The following is a 19,176-nucleotide window of genomic DNA, read 5'->3' on the forward strand; positions in this document are numbered from 1 at the left end:
AAGATGGCACAGATTGAAATGGCACCGCAAAATCAAGAGTTGCTTGGTGGCACAGTCCAACAGGCATCTCTGTGTGTAGACAAAAGTAGCTACTTCAAGATTTCTGTTGCAAGTCCTTAGTCTCCACCCACGGTGCCTCTCTAGTTCTGTTTTTTTTAAAAACCTTTATTTACAGGCGAACGTTAACAGCATATACACACAGTGAAGCATTGCTATTCAATTACATAGATCCAGTCCTTTTCACAGTAATGGATAATACATACAAATGTGTTTGTTTATCACAGGCTTGTTTGATAACTCTGTAGTTCAGTTTAGTCCTGCAATGCCGCCGATATGGGGGATATGGGGTCCCTTTTGGCCTGTCTGTTAAGATAACTATCTGTTAAGATAACTACAGAATGCAGTCCAAACATTTTTCGGCCGAGAGTGCGCAGGGAGGGCAATGATCTATTCCTCTTCACAGGTCTCGAGTCCAGGTGAGTGCATTTAGCCACATTTTAAAGGTAGTGGGGAGGAGCGTCTCCAACACTGTAATATGCATTTCTTGGCCAGCATACTGCTTACATTAAAAAATGTATGCATTTTCCTGGCATTGTCACTATTCCACACCGCAAACAGCACATCAATCGGGTCTGGGTCGACTGTAGTTCCCACAACATCAGAGAGAGCCCTAAGGACCTCACCCCAGAATTCATTGAGTGCGTTACATGACCAGAACATGTGGTCGGCACTCTCAGAGCGGCATCTTGGGCAGGTGTGTATCTGGCTCCGGGCAAACTTAGTAAGTTTATGTGGGGTGTTATATTATCTGTTCAGCAGCTTGTATTGCATTCAGCGAAGTCTAAAGCTAAGTGAGACTCTGCGCTTGTAAGAGCACAGTTTCCTCCACAAGCCGTCCGTAATCTCAAGGCAAAGCTCACCAGCCCATTCATTACGTGCTTTAGGGGGTTGCTCTGGAGATTTCGCTAGTAGTATTTTATACAGAGAGGAGGCTACCCCCTGGCTGTCACTAGAATTGGCTATGTAGTGTATTTCCGGTGTATCGGGGGGTTCGGCCGGGTAGGATGACAACATAGCACGGACTGCAGTCCGGAGTCTATAGTATTGCAGCATCTCCAGTTCCGATCCGGAATGACCAGGACTGTAACGCTCACCTGATTCCCGTAGAGGCGCCGGTCTTGACTGGGCGTATACCGTATCTTCAAAAGTGATGTGTAACACACGGCTGGCTCTTTGGGCCGGGTCCTCTGTGCACTGTATGTCTGACTCGAAGGGTAAGATGTCTGCAGATAGAAAATATGGGATTAAGGAACTGGGTTATTGAATGTCTCTCTCTTCTTCCCTTTCTCTTCTCCTGTAGAACCCCAAAGGTTAACGCTCTCACCTTAGGTAAGTGAACGCCGTGCTCTCCATCTGCCTCGGGGCAGGGTGCTGTAACCAGTTTCTTCACTGGATAAGGGGAGCAGGCCTCTTGACTTCAGAGGACTGCTGTCCGTCGTTTACTGCACGAACGGTAAGTTTCGAGTAATTCTAATGTCTTTAAAGTCTTTAGTAATGATGTTTCTTGTTTTGCAGGGTTCCGGCGATGGCGGATGACGGGCTGAAGTGAGTTGAAGATGGAGCCCGTGTGATGAATAGAAGCGCCTGGAAGCACGTAAGTAAGCGCTTGTTGCCTGCTTCACGATGCGCTCTGTCTTTTTATTTTGCAGGTACAAGTTCCGAGCGGCTGCAGGGTGCCGGAATACCCACTGGGTTAGATGTGGAAAGGAGTAATGGCACGTGAGTATTAAAGTTCCCCAATGTCTTTAAACGCACCTTGTTTTGTCTTTCAGATGCGGGATGCAGCGCCGAAGGCCTCCGGAGCGTGCGAAGAGTTGGTAAGCTTTTGTCTTTCAGATGCCGGAATGCAGTGTGAAGACCTCCGGAGCGCACGAAGAGTAGGTAAGCCTTTGTCTTTCAGATGCCGGAATGCAGCGCGAGGCGTTGGTGACAGCCGATGGACCAGGTAAGTGAAGAGCTGTCACTGAAGACCGTAATGCTAACCTGTTCTTTCTTGTCTTTGATAGGTGTTGCTGAAGACTGGATTCAGGATGGTAAGCCTTTTTCCTTAGGCCCAGGATCAGATGCAGAAGACACGATGAGCGTTCTGCTGCAGAGGATGCAGAATAACGCAAAGCAAGATTCATCCATCGGGTGTGGTTTAAATAGCCTCCTGTAGTGCTTAGGTGTCTCCTTCCACAGCCACGCCTAGGTAAGAAAAGAGTTCCTGCTTTCCAGAAGAGTTCCAGTGTTCTGAATCTAGGGAGTGGCTCCTGCCCCACCCAACAGGAAAAGTAGTTCCAAACAGAAGAGGATCAGAGGCTCAACTGGCAGGCAAGTAAGCAGCATGGTCTGCTGCAGGTAAGTCCACCCAAGCATTATGAGCCCGGCGCTTCCAGCGCTGGGACTGGGCATATTTATGAGCCTGGTGCCACTGGCGCCAGGACTGGGTCCAAAAGGTCCCAATTGGGACTGGTTGGCACTCAGAACCTGGGTTATGGATCTGCTTCCAAGGGAGTTGGGAAAACCCTGACCTTTTGGAAGCAGAGATCATGTCAAGGACGCCATGTCTGTGGAGTGTTAAACTTCCCCTCGGGGAATAAATGAGTCAGTGCTTGGTACCCCAATGCTAGCCAATGCTGAGAAAGAAGTTTCTGTGGGTTTTAGCCTAGGGAACTCCCAAATAGGGAGCCATTTGTAATAGGGGTGCAATTCTGACACCTGACGAAGTTGTCGGTTCCATCGTGATGGGGTACGATGAAGCATCACCCTCGTATTTACGATGGAGGACAAGTGACATGATGTTTACTTCGGCCGCTGCAAGTCTTTCCAGTTTGACATGGGGTGGAGCAGTTGGGTACTTGTACCAGTACGTGGCGTATTGGGCTTGTGATGCTACCCAGTACAATGTCAGATTGGGGGCAGTGAAGCCGCCCTCTCATACGGTAGAGTCATGTGTTCCTGAGCCGGCATGTGATAGGAACTGTGTACAAATTTTATGTAAATTGTCAAAGTATTATTTCCCTTGCCAGACCGGCACATTCGCAAAGATGTAGAGAAGCTTAGGGACCAAGATCATCTTAATCAATGAGAGCTTCCCTGCTAATGAAAGCGGGAGAGCGCGCCATCTCCTTATTTTTGACTCAATGTACTGCAGTATAATTATCAGTTATCAAGGTCAATTTGGATAGTGATATTTGGATGCCTAGATACCTAATGCCACCCGGGGACCAGCAGAGAGGGTATTTGCACGCAAGTTGCTGGGTCGTGCTATTGAGCGGGAATATCTCAGATTTAGAGTAGTTAATTGAGAAGCCGGAGAAGGTGCCTATCTTCGTTATGTCCGGTATAATGGGTTCTAGATAAGTGGTTGGGTTCCTGACATATAGCAGAATGTCGTCTGCGTATAGTGATATTATCTCAGGAGTATCATTTAGGCGTATGCCCTTTCGGGAATGCCGAGCTCAGACATAATCCACCATTGGCTCGATAACCAGTGCAAAAAGGATGGCAGAAAACTGGCAGCCCTGTCGGGTACCCCTAAGCAGTGCAAAGGATGGTGAGGTTAAGGAGTTGACCAGGACTCTAGCTGTGGGGCATGTGTACAATAGTTTGACGTACTGAATCATGTTCGGGCCCACCGCCATTTTCTCCAGGACTTCCCACATGTACTGCCATGAGACCATGTCAAAGGCCTTTTGGACGTTTAGTGTGACCGGAAGGGCCTCTGCCCTTTGATCGATCCTGGACATTACATTAAAGAGCCGTCTTATGTTAAGGACTGTTGACCGCCCAGGAACAAAACCGCTCGGATCCTAGTCTACTAGGTGTGGCATGATCGGGAGAAATCTGTTTGCTATTGTCTTGGCGAATATCTATATTCATAAGCAACAGGGGCCTGTAGGATCCACATTAATCGCTGGGCTTGCCGGGCTTGAGACGGACTGTTCTTATTGCTTCATGTAGCGGGGGCGGGAGAGTGGATTTGCTGAGTGATTCGGACAAGACCTCCAACAGTCTTGGCGCCAGGAGCGCCACATGCAATTCCGAAGTAAGCCCATCAGGTACGGGGGCCTTACCCCTCAGGAAATCAGTGATGGCCTTGACTATCTTGTCCAGTGTGATCGGGTTGTCGAGCTGGTCCCTGGTGGATTGGGCAATGCACGTCATGGGAATCTGGTCACGTATATCTTGTATACTGTGCTCACGGTGTGCCGTGTACAGGTTGGAGTACAATTTCGAGAAAGTTTAGAGTATTTTATGGTCTGACCATTGTTGGATGCCCTGTGCATCCCTGATATATTCGATCTGGGATTGAACCCCCCCCCGCCCGAACCAGTCTAGCCAGTGTCCTCACCGACCTATCGCCTTCCCCATATTTCCTCGCTGCGCGTGGGCGAGTAAGGTATTGCATCTCCCGCAGGGCGTGTGATTTAAACGCTTCCAGTTCCTCCCTTATCTGTGCTAGTTTAGTGGGTGTAGCTGTTGCGCATTCTCGCTCCAGGTCCTTAAGTTTAGCCTTGGAGCAATGCAGATCGTTCCTTTATAGCTTTTGATTTTCCCGCTTCCTTTGGAAGGGACATGCCCCTTATGTACACCTTAAAAGCCTCCAAGCGAACCCCGATGGTCGTGTCCTGTTGTGCATTGCATTCGAAGAAGGTCTTGGTCTGAGAGATTCTCTGCTTTGAACACTATATCCAGCAGTGCTTCCGACTTGAAGCACCAGACGGTACGAGCAGGTGGAGTCGATCCCAACTCCGACATTGTTGTTGGGGCATGGTCGGATAACGTGTGGGTAAGTATCTCAGTATCCACTACCTTGCCTATTTGTTCGCCTGTTGATAGAAACAGGTCGACCCTGGATGAGCTATCATGCACCGATGAGTAATAGGTGTATTCTCTCACTCGGCGGTGCAGGGTCCTCCAAATGTCTCACATGCCAAGTGATGTCATATGTATGTGTAATCTCCGAGCCACACGGGACAGGGTCCTAGGCTCAGCTCCCATTCTATCAAGGTCATTCTAGTATCAAATTCATGTCCCCCCCCAAATGATTGGAACCCCAACGTATCCCATAAACAAGGAAACCACGGTGTCGAGAAATTCAAGGGTATCAACATTTGGACCATATGTGTTCACAACCAGGTACTCACCGTTCGCTATTAGACAGTGTAGGATAATATATCTGCCCTCAGAGTCTATATGGCTTTTCTTCAGAACGAATTTAACAGATTTGTGGAACAACGTCAAGACTCCCCTGGATTGTGTGGAGTAAATTGTGTAGAACCTATTAGGTCCCCAGGATGGTGCTAGGCCTGATGCAAGGCAACCCAGGGCATGGGTCTTTTGTAATTGTAATAGGAGTACCTTTTCCAGTGTCTTTGAGCGTAGGCTGTGATTCTGCGGGCCTTTGTGTAATTATCTATACCACGGACATTCCATGACATTAGCCAGATAGCCATGTCGTTACTTCAAGGGACACTCCAACAATCACGCCTCTTTACATATAGAACTGCGTAAATAGTAACACCATGTCGTTCACTCGCTATGTGCAATGCTGGGTCACCGTCGCCATGTTTGGTATAACGTTCCCCAACATTTCCACCCCCTCCCTCGCTGCCCTTACCCAACCAGCAGTGTAACTTCCCGCTCCCTTAGACCAATTACGTGTAAGCCACCCCCAACTTGGTCCACTCGTGTCACGGGCCCAACAGGGGCTCGTGCACAACATAACCATCAGAGTAACCATTGCAGCCACAGTGGGGTGCGCCGCTGCCGTGTGACCAACATCATAGGAGGCGTGGCGTAGACCACTCCATGTTGCATATTGTGGCGGTTAGCATTCCCACATTGCATAGTAAATTTTAGAGAACAGGATAGCAATCCTCAAAGGCGGAAACATTAGGTGGAGCACTCACTCCAGTAAATCATTAGACATCTGAAAATATGGCGGGTGAATGGTATGAACATGTGCCACTATCGACTTGTGGATAGAAGGATTACAGGAGCCTACAATAAGGCATTGTAATGTGGGTAGCCACATCCGTTCAATCGTGCAATGTTCAATATAACAGGCAGGTATCATTTGCCTGGGGCACTAGCATCTCATGAACTGAAGGCTAAAAGAGCTCTAGGGTAGGACCCATCAGTAGAGAAAGGGCAACATCCCCCCTCAGTCATTCTCCATCAGTTCGTCTGCAGGGTTGTTCAATGGGATGTGTGCCTTTATGAATTTCACTGCTTCATCTGGGACTGTAAAAAAGTAAAGCTTGTTCCTGAAGGTGAACTTGACATGTGCTGGGAATAGTATTGCATAAGCGACATTCCTCTCTCTGAGCATTTTCTTTACTCCAGTAAATTGGCGGCGTTCCTGTTGCACTCCCGTAGAGAAATCTGGGAAGATTCTAAGACTTGCGAGCCCAGCCTAAGCTCCCCCTTCTGCTGTGCCAGGCACAATATATGATCTCTGTCCCTGTAGCTTAAAATCTTTGAAGTTAGAGGCCTTGGGAAATCACCAGGTTTAGGGTGCGGGGCTAATGCGCGGTGAGCTCGCTCAACAGTGAAGAAGGGAGACAGTTCAGGGTTGTCCAGCAGTTCTTTAAGCAGGTTTTTAGTTGCTTGGTCCATCCTTATCTTGAGTGCATTCTCAGGAACCCCCAGATGTTGTTCCTGGGCGATCTGGATTCCAAATCGTTACATTTTGCTTTAACAAATTTCATATCTCGGGTAAGGGTGGTCCCCGTTTCCTGTACTACATGTATTCATTCCATCCTCGTTCACCCCGATTCTGGTTTCAGCCTCAGTGATTCTAGTGCCCTGCTGATCCAGTTTTGGATTGAGCGATGCCACATTTGCATTAATGTCATCAAGCTTTTCATGGAAGGATGCAAAATTTTTGCCCATGGATTCCATCATACTGGTTAAGTCGGGAAGTGGGATGTCCACCGGCATAGCCGTGTCCTCCTGGCTGGTCGAGGATTGCCCCTGATCAGGCCTGGGTGCTGCCTTAGTGAATTTGTCCATGGTACCGACCTTGTTAGTTCTCTTCAAGGTAGCCCAGTGGTATCTGACCCCCGATGGTTCGCACGGCCATGGTGATCTTGTACTATTGTAGGCCCGGAAGTTGCAGGTGGCATAGTGATGACCACGGAGCCCCTCGGCGCAGTTCGGGGGATATTCGTTCATCTCGGTGACCCCGGCCGATCCCCCGGTATAGTCAGTGTAGAGGAAGGTTATGTAGATTTCCCACAGGATGTCCGCATGGGGGCCAAGAGCCTGTTGGGCTATGGATCCAGTGCTCCGGGCCTGGGAGGCATTATCTGGCTATGTGCTGCTCGCACAGTAGTCTTGTGCCTTGCCCGCTCAAGCCCCCGGGATTGATGGCAGCAGACCGTCCAAGTGGTGGGACAACCCACCTGTCTCTCAGATGTAGAGGGAGCTACCCATCCAGTTTGGGCCCTGATGTTGCACGTGAACGGGTCTGATGTGTGCACCAGTTCGCAGCAGGTATTTTGAATGGAAAAGTAGGATCCAGGTCCAGAGGTTCCGGCCAGTGACACAGAGGTATAGAAATGGTTCCCAGACGTAGGCCCAGGGGGTGCGCGCAGTGGGGGCAGCACAAGGCAATCTGTGCCTAGGAGGAGAACCTTGGCTGTAGTGGTGGTGGAATGACTTGTTACAGTTGCCTCCCGGTATACGATGTATGTCCAGCCCTCCAGCCACTGGCGCTGCTCCAGTGAGCTGGAATGTGATGAGGAGGCAGTGAAAACGAATATGGATTGAGTCTGGGCCGCTAATTTGCAGTGCTAAAGGTACCCCCTGTAGGGAGCCGTGCTCAAGACCCAGTATGCCTGCTGTAGGCGGTAGGACGGGGCCAGCACGAACGTGGCACGTACTGGGGCAGTGTTGTTGCTGAGGAGTGTGTTGCACTGGCGTCAGCAGGAGAAGATGTTGGGTACCCCGCAGCCGCCACCTCGGGGCCCGGCACCAGCTCCCAAATCCAGCCCCAGAGGTTCACAGAGGATGCCTCTAAGCGGGTTCACTTAGTTGCAGTGTATGTAGATATCCTCTTACTTGCTGTCCGTTCATGATCTTCAGCGTAGTATGGGTGGCAGCTAGAGTCCCCTGGCCGCCACTGGGAATGCGCCTCAATTCCCCTCACCTGCCGTGGTAGTGCAGGGGGGTGAGCATGGGCCAAGGCGCGGAGCGCACCCCACACAGTCAGGAGCAAAGCAGGGATCCGGGCTGCCTCACTCCCCAGCAGGCTCCAGATGGTCAGAACCGCACAGTCAGGTTGCAGTCGATGGCTCCCCGCAGTCATGGCGCAGGAGTCGCCTCTCCCCCGGCCATCGCAGGGATCTGGGACAGCACCTGCGGGCGGTGCCAGGGTAGCCGGGGTGATGCAGTGGGTTACCTCACCATCAAGCATGAGTAGTGTAGCAGACGGGACTCGGGGCAAGCAACAAGGTCTGCCGCTCTCAGCCCGCCTGTAGATCTGGCACCAAAAGATGTCATTTGGCTACAGTGTGGGCGTGGGTATCCCAGAACGCCACGCCGCTCCCGGTCACTCACCCCCAGGAACTCTGCACGGGCCACCCTCAGCCCGGACACTGCAGCAATAGAGGCAACCAGAGCACGGTGCCAAGTGTAGCTCGCAGCATGGCCCCAGAGCTTGGAACGTTGTCTTAGGCGAGCGCACGTCGTAGCCCGCAGCTCTCAGGTCGACCGCAGGGCGCTCACCGCTGCATGAAGCGTAGGAGGCAGGTCCTTCACACCAGAATGCCAATTTCACCCAAGAATTGGGTCAAGGGTGCCAAACACCCTCGTTCATATGTGGTCTGCCTTGTGAGATCAGGGGCTTGGGGAAACAGCCATTCCAAGGGGAATTTCGTTGGTGTTACACAGAGCTGATGAGCTAAGCAACCATCTTTAGGCTGCTCAACAGCGCCCCCCCCATACTTTTTTTTTTCCTTCTTACTGCTCCACCCTTCATTTCCTTCACCTTGCTACCTCCCTTCCCCAACTCCCGTATGACTTAGTAAGAAAAATGCTGCAAACCAAACCTACTGAAGAGGTTATAACATTTATGTATTAAGAGGGTCAGTCATTTTACCCTGTTAAGAGGGGGGTACATGGGCCCCTTTCGTCCTCAGGAGGCCTATCAGGTTTTTTTTTTACTAGACTACCCAGAGGCAGAGTGTGGGAGTTGTGGAGCCCCAGTTTCTATCCCTTCTACATGTGCCTGGATGATAAGTACCACTGTCAATCACCACATACCGGTATTTCACAATGCTGGCCAGTCTTTTCTTTTACCGTCGTAGAACTGCTGCTACCAGGAGTCTTTGTGGTGAATACCCTTCTTTAGCACTAACCACGAAGCAAGGCGGCAGAGAGCGAGGAAGGAACAAGAAGCTGCACCAGTGAAACTGCCACTTCGAAAACTCCACCCAGTGCGGACACTAACTTTAGCAATGACTTTGTAACTAACAGACTGCCATTATAAAGAGCTGGGGGACCCTTGTATGAAAAGGGTGCATGGCATAAACTAATTTTAGACTTTCTGGCAACCTGGTTCAGGGGTAGGATGAAAGCAGGTTGGCCTGGTGAACCGGCTGACATGGGACACCAATTAGTGGGGGTAGGGGGTTGGGGTGGGAGTCAAAGTGACCAGTATGGTTGGTCATCTGAGCCCTAGCCCTTTTTGTGATTGGCTAGCTGGCTTTTGGCCAAGCCCCTTTCACAGGGATTGTAAGGTTCTTTCCTGCCCCTTACTCACTCTCTTGCTGCTGTGTTCCTGGAACTTGGAGGTGGCAGTTGAACCTGCTTACGTTTTCCTGCTGATTCACACCGTTTTTGCTGTTTTTAAAGCCTTCTCTTGGCAATACTTGATAAGTGCAGTGGCTTGGCATTATCCTGATTTAGAATTTTTGCTGACAGAAGTCCAGATCTGGATTTCTAGGGGACTCTCCACATCTGCTGGGTTCAGCCCTCCACTTTGGAAACATTTCTGGGCCTTTCTACTGCTGCACTCTGCCTTTTACCACTAGGATCTTCCATTTGGCTGTGGGTTGCTGCTGGAACCCAGCTAGGTGCTGCAAGTTCATCACTGCACTGGACTTTCAGTTTGGGATGTCCGAGTATGACACCTGCCGTTGTCTGTCCTAGGACTGTTTGTTGCCACCTTTTAGTTGTTCACCCTGCTGCTTGGAGGAAACTGTTTGGGTTTTCCCTTTTTTACTTTCACTCCTGTATTGAAAGTAGATGTCCTTGGAAGAGCCTCTGTTTATCTCCTTTGACATTGGGGTGATCATTGGTTCTGGGTGCCAAGGTCTGGTAACCGCATCCTAAAAACCTCACCTGTGGAGAATAGCTGATTACTTGCAAGGCTGTTTTGGATCACTGGAGCAGTTGCCGCCAAATCCACTGACTTGAGTACTTTCCTTGGGGCCCTAAGAAGGGTGATTATTCATGATATTCACTCCTGGGTGTTTCCATGGTAGTGACTCCTGGGAGCTGTGAGGAGCCAGGAATGAGACGCACATACAGAGATAATATTTGTGGTTACCGACTTATATTAAATGATAAAGGATTGGAAAATGCCTCTGTCCCTACTTCAAAGATGTATTTCCCTACCTCAACCATAACTAATGGTCTGTCCAATGTCAATATGTCCAAAGCAAAACTGTCCTGTGTCCGGAATCCTATCCTTGCCCTCACATTGTAAAGTAACTCTAATGTGCAAAGGGGTAATGTCTGAAGTCTTGAAAGGTGCACAAATGTTAGTGTTCAAAAGAAAGATGAATGCACTCCAACTCCAAAGTTGCCAATGGATGAGGTTCACAGTTCTAGGGGATGGCTCCCTTTCCCAGGTGGCTGTTCAAGATTTCTCAAGACTCCCAAGATAAACAAAACCTCCTTGGAGGTTTCTTGGTTAATACCGAAAAAAAACCCACTTTGTATTCCAAAACAGTTTGATATAAGCGCCAATTATACAGGATACCTGGTGTATTTCCCTGCCGGGTTCTTGACCACTTAAATTTTGCTTCATTCACTGTCTCGGGTTTACCTGGCGCATTCCTGTTCCAGGACTACTTTGGGTGGTCTATTTCCAACAGTTGCAAACTTTATCTTTGGCCTGGTATACTCTCCTGCCAGGGCTTTCAAAGTGGTACACTTTACACACACTTGCAGACTTGTGGTTTCACAAACGTTCATAAGGTCAATGGCTCTTTCTCTTCCCTTGATCTCTCTCGGGTTTTGCTACCCTTGCTATGGACCCCAGACTCGGAACTGTTTCGAAAAATTTCACAAGATGAGTGTTTTTCTTCTCCTCCATTGACCTCTCTCGGGCTTTGCCTACCTTGGGTGTGGGTCCTAGGCTCACTACTAATATGGTTCAGCAAAAGTACACGAGGTGAGGGGTTTTCTTCTCCTCCCTTGACCTCTCTCGGGGTTTGCTTCCCTGACTTATTCTTTCATTCACAATTATTTAGCGTTCTTCGGTACTGTTGCTGAAATGCCCAGAGGTGTGGGTAGGTGGGTGGGTGGGGATATGTGTGTGTGTGTGTGTGTGTGTGTCTTGTGCTCTGTTCCGCGTTTCTCTGGTGCAGTCCCAGCCCATCACACCGGTTGCTGCAGCCTTCTGCCTTGAGCCGGCTGACTCCATGGACTGCTCCACAGCAGCTCAGCAGTCCCTTGAGCGGACACGGCCTCCTCAGGTAGCTCTCACTGTGTTCATTCATGCTTCCGCCTTTTAAATCTCCCGGGACCTGTCAAGAGCTCTGAACGACCAGAGCGTGTTCTGTAGTTCTCGGCATTGTGGATCTGCCTCCTCGCCTCAGTATTTTTGTGTGTGTGTTTATATATGTGTATATATATTTGTGATGTTTGTTAATCTGCTTAGAATCACATGCTGTGCATAGGTCCGACATCCAGTGGTCACTGCGGAGTATTGCATTTTGTTTTTCGTAGTCGAAAAGGGGACGTCGACAAGGCGTGTCTGAAACACTATCCCTATAGTGACGTGCGTTGTACCCACAATCCCCTCACGCGTCGAGGTCCCTCAGATTGTTTTTTTCCGCCCAGCTTCTGGTCGCCTTCACGCGGAGCTCCTCGAGAGACATTGCAACTCCTCGACCTTTGGTCGTTTTTTTCACATAATATTAATAATCCCTCCCTCGACGCAGTTGTAAGCTGTTCTCCGCCGAGCAAAATCTTCGACGGAGGGTCGAGCGGAGGAAATCCTTCGGCGCTGCCGAACACGTGGCCTGGCCTCGCAGGCCATATACAGTAGGGAGAGTGGGGTCGTGGGACATCTCTGGGTCTTTTCTGAGAATGCCTTTCCCTTTCCCCTTCCTTTCCCTTGGGGTGCTTATCGCGATTTATTGCCTCGGCTATGGAGAGGACACCCTTTAGGTTTTGCCCGCTTTGCAAAGGCAAATTCACTTGGAAGGACAAGCATTCACGGTGTAACCGCTGCTTGCCCCTCGATCACAAGGAGGAAGGTTGCGCGGCTTGTCGGCTTCTTAAGCCTAAAACTCTAAAAGACCGTAGGGTTAAAAGGTGGGCGGCCTACGCGATGTCGAAGGCCGAAGGTTCACCCGCCGCTGCTACCACCGACAGTGACGAGGAACGCGATAACACGACCTCCGCTACGGAAGTCGAAACCCCCTCTAAGGAGCGCTTGCGCGCTTCGTCGTCTGTCCCCGGCCCCTACGGGCTCGGCTCACGCCCTGCTTATGGGGATGAACACCCCGGCGACACTGACGCACACAAAGACTCACATAAGCACACAACCCATGGCTCTTCTTCGTCTAAGACGAAAAGAGCTTTGGCGCCCAAGGAGACGCAGGTTCCACCGGCGGCCTCCTCGGACCGTTCGGGTTCGAAGCCCCTCTCGCAACCGCAGCCGCGACCAGCGACTGGGCTTTCGGCAAATAAGGGCGCCGCCCCCAAACCATCGGCCGGCGCGCATCAACAGAAGGCGCATACCGCCGTAGAGCGTTCGACACCCATAGCGTCGAAAACGCAAGCTTCCGCCGACAAACGAGTCGCCGACAAACGAGTCGCCGAAAGCTTGGCGAGGATCGCTGTAGCCGACGCCCAGAAGCGTACGCCGAAGAACACGTCGAGCGCTACGCATAAGTCGAAAGACACGCCGAAAAAGCCCGAAGAAAGGCAGGGACTACCCCCTTCAGTCGGGGGGTCACCCAGCACACCTGAAGGTTTTTCGGAGGGCGACGGGACACTTTCCTCGACGCTTTGGGAGAGGTCGAGCCATTTCGAGTTAGATAACCCTATGTTTCCCCCGCCAGACCGCTCTGGGGTACCCCATGAAACAATGGAAAGACTCCACCTCTGTATGGAGAGGATGGAAAGGTTCAGGAGCACCCAGGCCTCTCAAACTCACAAAAGGACTAGAGAAGGGCCTCAGGAGGACCCCAGGGCCAAAAATCCGAGGCTAGTCGATCCCCAGCAGGACACAGCCTCAGACTTCCAAGATGTATATGACCTCACTGGGGAGGAACAATACTTCGAGGAAGAAGATGATTTCATAGACAATGAAGGACAGAACCAGGAGGAATGTCTGGAAGACAGAACAGACATTATAGAAGAAGGCTTCGGGGTTAACCCAGAAGAGGGACCTTCACACCCCTGGCAATCACCATCAGTGTATTCCGACACTGATGTCCTAAACCTAACTCCTCTGGACAATTCTCCAGTTAGGAACACGTCTCCAATTGACGATCAGCCCACTTTCAATGCACTGTTGCGCAGAGCAGCAGCGCATTTCGAACTCGACACCGGGGAACTCTCTCCAGAATTGGACTTTGTAGAAAGAGTGATTAAAGAAAAACCCCCGGTCAGCCAGACCATTCCCCTCCTCGCTTCAGTAAAAAGAAGGATCATACCTTCGCTGTCCATTCCCGCAATGATCAGAGGGGTCAATCCACGGATTGAAAAACTTTTCACTCCTTCACCCTCAGACCCCCTCTACATTAGGGGACATTCCATTCCGGATTCCCTAGTGGTATCTAATACTAGAAAGAGGGCAGGGGTACCACTTTCCACCAGTGAGGCACCCCCTGACAAGGAGGGCAAGAGGCTATATGCCCTTGCAAAAAGAGTTACTTCCTCGGCTGCCTTCTCAGCAAGAATTGCCAACAACAATTCCTTGCTTGCAAGCTACGCAGACGCGCAGTGGGCCAAACTGCGAAAAGACGCCGAGGAAGCACCGGAGCCTTTACGTACGCGCCTACTGTCAACTATTGGCGAAGGAACCCAAGTGAACCAGAGCATTGTTAAAAACTCTCTGGACGCGGCAGAAACAGCAGGACGTTCCCTGGTACAAGGAATACTCCTAAAGCGCCATGTATGGCTGCGCAACTCAGGCTTTAAACCAGAGACACAGGCGTGTTTGATAAATAAACCTGTCGAGGACGCTAACCTCTTCGGAAAAGCGGTAGATGAAGCCCTAGAGATGGCTAAAAAAGAGTTCGACACTATCAAGACTCTTGACCAAATCTCTAAGCCCACTACCAGGCGCGGCTATGGCAACAAACGCTTTTTTCGTGGCCAACGCCAACACCAACAACAAAGTCAACATCAGCAATACCCTGCCACCAATTACCAAACCAATAGTGGGCAGTACAGCCAAAGAGGCCAACGCCGGGGCAAAGGGAGGGGTCGGGGATCCACCCCCAGAGGCTCCCAAGCCCCCAACAACTCCAAGTGACGCGAACATTCGCGTCCCCTCCCATGCAACACCGGTCGGGGGCCGGATAACATCCTTTCTCCCTGCATGGGAGGAGATAACGTCAGACCGTTGGGTACTTTCCACCGTAGCCCACGGATACTGTATCGAATTCAACAGTTCCCCATCCTACAGACCCCCGAGGGGACGTCGCATGACACCGGAACATCTTGCCATCCTTCTCCAAGAAGTACAACAACTGCTGGAAAAAGGAGCCATAGAGGTCGTGCCTCTATCTCAGGTAACGGAAGGTATTTATTCAGTGTACTTCCTTGTACCCAAAAAGGATCTAACCATGCGCCCTGTATTAGATCTGCGCCCAGCGAACAAGTTTATCAAACCCCAAAAGTTTCGTATGGTAACCTTACAGGAAGTAATCCCACTGCTTTCTCAGGGAGATTACATGACAACATTGGACATGAAAGATGCATACTTTCATATTTTAATGTTGCCAGCGCACAGAAAATACCTCAGGTTCATGATAGAGGGCAAACACTACCAGTTCAAAGTGCTACCCTTCGGCATAGCATCAGCACCAAGGGTATTCACGAAGGTGCTGGCAGTGGCAGCGGCCCACCTGCGCAGGTTGTCCATCCCAGTTTACCCTTACCTCGACGACTGGCTCATAACAGGGGATTCTTACGAAACATGCTTCTCCAATACCCAAAAGACAGTAGACCTTTTGTTCCAGTTGGGCTTCTCCATCAACGAAAAGAAGTCCAGTTTAGACCCCAGTCAAATCAAGCAATTCCTAGGGGCTCTAATTCAAACAAAGGACGGCCTCGTCTTCCCCTCCAAAGAGAGGGTCCAAAACATGCTGTTTCAAATCCCTCAATATGTAACCGGTCGAGAGGTGACGGTACGCAAAGCAATGCGCTTGCTAGGAATGATGGCGTCGTGTATTTATTTGGTACCTCACGCGCGCCTGCGCATGCGCCCAATGCAAGAGTGGCTCAACAGCCAGTGGTGTCAGGCCAGCGGACTATGGGAGGATCTAGTTGTGGTCTCGCAGGCCTTAGTTCTCTCGCTACGGTGGTGGACAAAGGAAAACATGGAAAAAGGGAAACCCTTTGCCACACCCGCGGCGGAAGCCACTCTAACCACAGACGCATCCCTCACAGGATGGGGGGCGCACCTATCCCATCAGACTGCTCACGGAGTGTGGACTCCGAACGTAGCATCCAAACACATAAATCTACTGGAGCTACTAGCTGTGTTCAAGGCGCTAAGAGCCTTCCAGGAACACCTACAAGGCAAAACAGTAATGGTCCTTACAGACAGCACCACAGCCATGTACTACATCAACAAGCAAGGGGGCACCCACTCTCCAGGCCTGTCCAAGCTGGCCCAGAATATATGGAAGTGGGCTCTCAAACAGGACATGTTCCTACTATCACTACATGTACCCGGGGAACTCAATCTGCTAGCAGACAGTCTCAGCAGAGATTTCCCCCTGCCCAAAGAGTACGAATGGCGCCTGCACGAAGACATCGTCTTCGACGTCTTCACACAATGGGGATTCCCAGAAATAGACCTGTTCGCAACCCTGGAAAACTCACAATGCCTAAGTTACGCCTCCAGGTACCCCCAGAACCAATCCAAGGGGAACGGTCTGTCGATGCAATGGTCAGGGAAATTTGTTTACGCTTTTCCCCCGACTCCCCTTCTCAACAAAGTGGTGCACAAGATGCACCAGGAACAAGTGACCATGATACTAGTGGCCCCAATGTGGGCACGACAACCATGGTTCGCTCACTTGATGGAGATGTCTCTATCCCCCCCCGTAAAACTCCCCTGCCCGTACAACATGCTGTCTCAGGACAAAGGCAGGACTCTGCATCCATGCCCCCAGAACATGAACTTAGCAGCTTGGCTCCTGAGATCATAGAGTTCGGACATCTACAACTCCCGCAAAGATGCATGGACATCCTCAAGGAAGCCCGAAAACCGAACACTCGCCACTGCTATTCTAGCAAGTGGAAAAGATTTGTCATCTGGTGCAGGAGTAAAAGCATCAACCCTATTGACTGCTCTCCCACACATGTGGTCCTATACCTGACCCACCTATTGGATTCAGGTCTAGTGTTTAACTCCATTAAAGTCCACCTAGCTGCACTTTCTGCATACACCACTTCCCAACTCAAAGTGTTGTGGTGGAGGATCCCTGTTATAAAGGCCTTCATGGAGGGAGTAAAGAGAATACACCCCCCGATAGCTGACCCAGCTCCCGGATGGGACCTTAATGTGGTACTTACCAGACTCATGGGCTCTCCATTCGAACCCATGCACAAAGCATCTCTTAAACACCTCACGCTTAAGACTGCTTTTTTAATAGCTATCACCTCCATCAGGAGAGTAAGTGAACTTCAGGCTCTTTCTATTCTAGACCCCTTTGTTACAGTTCACAAAGATAAAGTGGTTCTACGCACTCACCCTAGGTTTGCTCCGAAATTTATTTCTAAATTCCACGTAAACCAATCTATAGAACTACCAACGTTCTTTCAAAATCCTTCCAATTTGGGAGAAAGGACTCTGCACACACTAGATGTACGCAGAGCGGTCATGTTCTACATGGAAAGAACCAGACCACTGAGGAAGACTAATCAGTTCTTCGTCTCGGTGGCAGCAGGAAGAGAAGGAGATGCAGTTTCAAAATCCACTATTTCTAGATGGATTGTTCAATGCATCACTCTCTGCTATACTCTTGCTAAGAGAGAACTTCCCTTTAGGCCAAGAGCACACTCTACTCGAGGCACGGGGGCATCCATAGCATTCATTGCAAATGTTCCCCTTGAGTCCATCTGCAAAGCGGCTACCTGGAGTTCTGTGCACACCTTTACAAAACACTACTGTCTAGATACACACTCTAGATCTGACTCCCAGGTGGGACAGGCAGTATTACGACACCTTTTCTCTACTGTTCCTTCTCATAACCCACCGCCAACTCCGGGTACTGCTCGCTAGTCTATGCACAGCATGTGATTCTAAGCAGATTAACAAACATCAGAAGAGAATGCATTACTTACCGTAAAAGCATTTCTGATGGTTGTATCTGCTTAGATTCACATGCGCCCGCCCTTCCTCCCCGCTCGGATGGAAGGAACATAGACTTCCTTTATATATCTCTCTCTTTTCTGTACTCACTCACGTCTAGAAGGCTCCCTCAGGGCAGAAAAATACAAACAGAGGGACCTCGACGCGTGAGGGATTGTGGGTACAACGCACGTCACTATAGGGATAGTGTTTCAGACACGCCTTGTCGACGTCCCCTTTTCGACTACGAAAAACAAAATGCAATACTCCGCAGTGACCACTGGATGTCGGACCTATGCACAGCATGTGAATCTAAGCAGATACAACCATCAGAAATGCTTTTACGGTAAGTAATGCATTCTCATATAATTTGAGGCTTGTGGAATCTGCTTAGATCAGATGCTGTGCATAGGCCGACATCTAGTGGAAGCTGCAGAGTATTAGTTGTTTTCAAAACTCGAAAAGGGACGTCAACAGGGCGTGCCAGTAATACTATCTCTAGTGTGACGTCCACTGTACCCCTGATCCCTCACGCGTCGAGGTCCCTCAGATTGTTTTTTTCTGCCATGCTAGAGGGACGTGTATAGCAGAGTTCCTTCGGCGATAAGCCATTGACTTTTACACAATTACTATAGTATTTCTTTCTATCCTTTCTTCGACTGCCGAAACACCACGCCGGTGAAGAAGTAAAACTGCCTGTCTGAGACCACGGTGACGGACCGTTCGGCCTTGGAAGGCCGACCCGGGCCTCTGCTCAGACAGTAGGGAGAGAGGGGGTAGTGGGGAGGCCATTTTAGAATGTATATTCTTCCCTTCCTACACTTGGTTCGCCCAGCTGCCATTTCCATAACCCATAATTATGGAACATGCACCATTTAAATTCTGCCCTAAGTGTAACAGTAAATTCCCTTGGGTGGACGCACAGTTTGTAATTTGTGTCTCCCAAGAGAACACGTCAAAACGTCTTGTCGACCGTGCAGGCTCTTCAAGCCTAAGATGTTAAAGGACCGCTCCACGAAACGCTGGGCCCACTACGCCGGACAACTCGAGGCCATGGAGGTAGAGGGAACGTTTAGCGATGGCAGCAACGCCATACATTCGGACGGCGAGGGCAACGGAGTAGCTTGAGCTACTCAAGCGCAGACTCCCAGCCCTGTAGGACAGGCCGGCGGCCATGTTGTGGGGACAACACCCGGCGGCGGCAGCGCTACAAAAGCACACATCACCAAGCACATAAGCCCCAGTCGAAAAATCAGCAGACGAGTCGAATACTCGACAACGTTCGACATCCCGAGAAAGGTCCACAGAGTCCCAGTCCTCTGGGCAATTTTGATCAAGGTTGCCACACGACA

General features: G+C 50.3%; 1 protein-coding gene across 2 annotated transcripts in view; it reads left to right on the forward strand.

Moving 5' to 3' along the window:
* USP38 (ubiquitin specific peptidase 38) overlaps nucleotides 1–19,176 on the forward strand; it is an 839,905-nt gene that overhangs the window by 308,413 nt on the left and 512,316 nt on the right. The window lies entirely within an intron of this gene.

Source organism: Ambystoma mexicanum, chromosome 6q (genome assembly GCF_040938575.1).
Source record: "Ambystoma mexicanum isolate Mex_15411 chromosome 6q, UKY_AmexF1_1, whole genome shotgun sequence".
NCBI lineage: Eukaryota > Metazoa > Chordata > Amphibia > Caudata > Ambystomatidae > Ambystoma > Ambystoma mexicanum.